The sequence below is a fragment of the Pterocles gutturalis genome, unplaced genomic scaffold, assembly GCF_000699245.1.
Source record: "Pterocles gutturalis isolate BGI_N339 unplaced genomic scaffold, ASM69924v1 scaffold49127, whole genome shotgun sequence".
Lineage (NCBI taxonomy): Eukaryota > Metazoa > Chordata > Aves > Pterocliformes > Pteroclidae > Pterocles > Pterocles gutturalis.
This window is the reverse complement of record NW_010114625.1, coordinates 1-5,688: the sequence shown is the minus strand read 5'-3', so window position 1 is coordinate 5,688 and position 5,688 is coordinate 1.

The window sequence follows — 5,688 nt, the reverse complement described above, 5'->3', positions numbered from 1 at the left end:
TATGACCCAGCTCCAGTTTTTAAATGAATAAAAAAATTAGAGGGCAGGGAGGCCAAATATGTGGGCTTCACAAAGAATGTCTCCTTGAATCTGCAAAGCAGGCCAGATCAGATCTCATGGTTAGTTTATTGGTCTATCGGCACTTAACAAGAAATGAAGTGGTGGCAACAATCTCATGCCTAGATCATCAGTCACATAGGTACAAAGCATCCAAATGGAAAACAGATTTTCTGATTCTCTCAACCTCCCTGGAGGCTGTGCTGCTGTCTGAGGACTACAGCATTCTCCTTTCTTGGCTCATTTGCAAGATAAACACATTCTGGGCTCAAATGCTGCTCCTTTCCAAATGCTGGTGAAAACTCCAGTCAGTCTGAGAGATTAAGAGGATGATCTAGGGCACTACTCATCCAAGAAAAATGCTCACGTGGGAATGCAAATCTGTTGTTGTGACCAGAGGTTTTCTTTTCCACTGGATGTCATTCTGCAAGTCCAGATTAAAATACTTTCTATCTTTATTCTTTATCCACATTAACCTACTTACTTTTTTTAAAAAGGGAGTCACACACTTGGATTTAAACAGATTTTTACGGTGCTAGTTAAATACTGCTTTTCTGCACCTATGATGACATAAGATGCGATTCAGACAGCCCTCATATCCAGGCAGTGTTGGGCTGTATCAGCATGTAGTTTTAACACTTCCAAACACGTGCAGGAAGCAGGATTAGTGATCAGAAAGACAGGACTCTTAACTACCCCATATGTAAATTTATGGTTCCTTATGGTTACAAGATACCTCATGAGAATTTTGTAGGAGCTGGTAGATCAGTCCTTACCCTTGTTGGCAAGCTCCAGTTCACCTTTTGCGTTCTGCTTATCTGTGTCTGTCTCTGCAGTCTCTTTTGATCGCTGTTATAAAACTGATGTACAGCGTTTCCAAATTTTTTAACCATTCACCGATTTCTACCCCAAAATCAGCTGCACTTCAGCACTTGGAGCAGCAGTTCCTCCGTGCTCCTCATGTTGGGTATGACTGAGCCCTAAAATTATTCTTATAGCAAGCTTTACAACACTAGTGAAAGACATTAGGGAAACTGCTAGTTTTAATAAAATTATTAGTGCTACAGACAGATCTCACGCCCTTATTACTTATTGCCCTCTTTGAACTCCGGACAAGACATATAATTTGAGCACTGGGTTAGAAGCTACAACAGGAAAAGGACGACTTTGCTCTGTTGCTTTCCTAACCAAGAAAATTAAACCATGCATGTTAACAAACGCAGACTTTTAAGGCTGAAGAACAGATTAAATTATCAGTGACACAGGGACAAATCTTTAGTTGCTATAACAGCATGTAATTTCATTGACAATAGTGGCTAGAACAAACTTTGTCTAATTTATGTCTAGAGTTGGCCAAAACCCCACAAATCTAGAAAACCTTGAACTTTGTGAAAGCTTTGATCCAGTCCAGACTTTGTGGCTCTGATCCACTTCAGCTGGGAAGGACCCAAATCTGCTTAAAACATATTTCACAACACATCTTTGCCTGCATTTTTTTCAGATAGGTCATAAATACCACATGTAGAACTATTTCTCCGCATTCACAATACCTACTAGCAGAGCCAGCTATTCCCATCTCCAACTCAGGATGGCAAAAAAGAAAAGAGAAAAAAAAAAAAAAAGATGCAAGAGCGAGTTTTAGATAAATTGAATTGCTACCAAGGAGCAAGAAGAAAGCTAAGGTACTAAAATTTGCACAGTCAGAATGTTTGAAAGAAATTAAAACTGGTGAGAAACTCTATGTGACTTGTACAGTGTGGAACAGCTTGCAAAGCACAAAACGAGCCATATGACTCCCTTCTTGTAATCCCCAGAAAAACCAGACTCATTTGACTACAGTTTCTAAACAAGCATATTATGCAAGTCTCCTTTTTTTTTTTTTTTTTTTTCTGGGTAAGGTTAGCAGCTTCATTCACTGTAGTAGGAAAGCTGTGATCACAAACCACATAGGAAGGTTGTGGTTTTCAGATGACCTAGCTGAGAGTGATGAAACTAAGTAAAATCCAACCAGGGAAAAGGAGTCTGACGAGCTCTTCTGACTGCATTTACCACTGTTAATTTAACAAATGAGCTGCTAATAACTTAAATCAAGTATAGCCAGACCGCAGATCATCTGATAATTCCTGAGGAATGGCCCTCAAGAAGTCAGACCGGGTTGCTCAGGGCTTTGTCCAGTTGGGTCTTGAAAACCTTCAGAGACAGAGATTGCACAGCCTCAGTGGGAAACCTGTGACCCTGCCTGACTTGTTCTCAGGGTGAAAAAGTTACCCCTTATACCCACTCTGAACTTCTCTTATTTCAACTTACGCTTGTTATCTTTCATACACCCCCCCACCATGTGCCACTGTGAAGAGCCTGGATCTGTCTTGATAATTTCTCCACAGCTCCTGGGTGACTGCTGTTTGTTAGGTGCTCCCAAAGCTGTCTCTCTTCCAGGCTGAATAAACCTGGTTCTGCAGCTGCTCCTCACAAGGCAAGTGCTCCAGGCCCCTGACCTTCTTGGCAGCCCTTTGCCGAACTCCCTCGAGTTTATCAATGTATTCCTTGTACTGAGGTGCCTAAAACACAGGTCCCTATTTCAAATGTGGTCTAACAAGTGCTGAGTAGACGGGTGTGATCACTTCCATGAATTTACTGCCTGTGCTACTGTTAGTACAACCCAGGATACTTTTGGCCTTCTTAGCTGCCAGGGCACACTGCTGGCTCGTGTTCAGCTTGCTGTCTACCAAAATCCCCAGGTCCTTTTCTGCAGAGCTGCTTCCCAGCTGTCCAGTCCTCAGCCTCTATTATTGCTAGGGGCTCTTCCCTCTCATGTGCAGGGCTTCACATCTGCCCTCACTGAATTTTCCAAGATTTCCAGCCTGGAGATGTTCCTCTGGAACTCAATTCTGTCCTTCAGCATTATTGACTGGTCCCCCAGTTTGGTGTCCTTTGCAAACATGAGTGCACTCTAGCACCTCTGATTCTTCAATAAAGATGGGTTTCAGGACAGACCCCTGTGCACCTCTACCTTCTGAGCCTGATCATCCAAACATTTTTTTACCCATCTAATTGTCTGCTCATCCAGACTGTAACAGTCTAATTTGGATATACAAACTTTGTTGGGGATACTGTCAAAAGCCTCATTAATGTCAAGGCAAATAACATCCACTGCTATCCCCTGCAACAATAGCAGTGGGAGTTCTGGTACTGAACTTTAGGGAACTAGTTTTAACTCTTGGCTCTGGGAAGACACACTGGAAACAAAGGCCGGTGCACACACTCTCAGAAGGAGTATTCTTCTCCCAAACACCTTTTGAAAGTATAGATTTGTATTACCGGGATTCAGTAGGCCAAATCCTTAGCTGCAATAATCAGCCTGGCTCCTTTAAACTCAGTCTACATACAATATTTCATCTCAGCTAATGATGCTGGCTTATTATGCACCTGGTATTTGTTGCCTCAACTTGTACATACAGGTTGCACAGACAGGCCACAGGAGTGTCACATAGGAAGAGCAAGGGAAACCAAATGCAGAAAATCTTCAGTTCTCCTGGGAGAAGCACAGATCCACTGTGTTCCTATGACAGTCTTTCTCTTACCTTTGCAAGGAAACTCCATGCTGCATATTGCCCTGAGGTTGTGCTGCTTTTTAGCTTCACTTTGTGCAACATCAGAAGGAATCCCAACAGACCACTGCAAGGGATGGGGAAAGCTTGTTAATAAAGTCTCTTTAATTTCAACTAAGCAACCTCTTACAGGCATCTTGGCTTTCCTAACGCAGAACTGAACAGTCACCCTTCAAGCAGTGTTAATCCCGTCTGGAAAAAGAAAGCTGGTGGACAAAGAGCTTACACTATGTCCAGTACATCTCAGGTTTTGTTCAGTGAGTGACTAGAGTCTGAGTAAAGTAAGTCTCATGCTCTTATGCCTGGTCTCCAATGCACTTGCATAATCAGAAAAGTAGAGATTATCGGAAATTTGAGGTGAAACATTAACTTCAGGCATTGAAATGGCTCTGAATAAAGGCAATGCTAATTTCAACAGAAACCACACATGTTTGGCAACTAACTCACTTCAACCTCCACAGGGCCTTGAACTGAAAAAATAACCACTGGAAAGTTGCTGCCTGAAGCTTTCAAGCTGTTTAAACTTCATGAAGCCTAAGTTCCAATTAGCAAGTCAAATATATCTCTACTGTATAACAAATACACAGATGACTCAGTAGTGCTGGGAACAGAATATTCCAAAGCTCTCTGCTAACAGCTAGTGAATTTTGATCCTCAAGTCATACAGGACAGTAGTCCCCAGTGCTCTTGTAGCCAAGACTACTCTCAATGAAACTGGTCCACATCAAACTGGACCTCACAGAATTTATAAGCTTTGCTGCTGGATTTTGTTTCTCTTGTGACATACTTACAACCCACTGCTTGTGAACCAGCAAAAGAGTGTAAACCAGCAAGCAGGGATTCGAAAAGGACTTCAAAATATGTAAGGCACAGATTACGGTGTGGCTGGTTGAGAGGCGTGAGAGGTTACAAAGTACTGTGGGAAGCCGCATTGGAAAGGAGATAGGATCAACACAGCACACATGTGGTGAGGCAAAAAGTGCCTTGGTATTTGAAGAGGGATACTGTTCTGGATACTGATGCAATGCAGTTGGTGCCCCTTCTGCAACAGCAACAGTGGAAGATGGTGGCTCCCCAGATCAGAAGTTCCATGCTGGGCCCAAGCACCTCAGCCAAGTGCTGTTCTCTGCTCAGTACATGTGGCAAAGTTGTGTCTGAGCCACATCAGCACAGGTGGTTTTGATACACCAAACAGCAGGGTAAGACAACCAGCCAGGAGCAGGAGGTACTAGGGTTTCTTACACTGAGCCATAGCACAAAACCCCAAAGGACTATCTGCTGTGCCTGGAGCCAAGAAAGCAGATGCTGCTTTGATGGTAAAAGATAGGCCAAAACTCAGCTCCTTGTCACAGAGGATGAAGTGCTAAGCAGTAGGGCATTCCACTCTGAGGAATCAGTGAGTTCAATGAAGCAGCATTGCCCAAACTTCTGAAAGGCCAGTAGCTGGCTTAAGTTTGTTTCACATCTTCTACCTTGCTGAGAAGGGCTTTTAGTCATAGTGATTTGAAGCTGTTTAGTGTAATTCAGAGATAAGTGAAACAGCTAATTATAATACCTGAAATACTGATGTCACAATTAACACTGATTTATTTCATTAAATAAATGGAGCACTTTGCACCTTACTACTAATGCTTCCGACATCCTGCACAGGGAGTACATTTAGCTGCATCAGTTACCCTTGCTTTACATTGTGGAGGTTTTCCTCCAAATCCTTTACGTCTACAAAGACACTAGATGACAAGATACAGAAGAGCAACTGAGATGCTTGTTTTTCCATCTAACTATTCCTGTTTCTCCACCTAACCATTCCTTTCCACTTGCTGTAGTGTACAGTGCTATCTACTACACGTGTACTGAAGCTGAGGCAATGGAAACAGAAGTGGGAGGCTGCAGCAGTAGTTAAGTTCTAATAAAGTGAAAGAGAAGAAAATGTGGGCTAGACAGCTATCCATTAGTGCCTGCAGTTAGACCTTGCCTTCAAGAAGAAACAGATTTCACTTATCTCTATATATTATATATATTT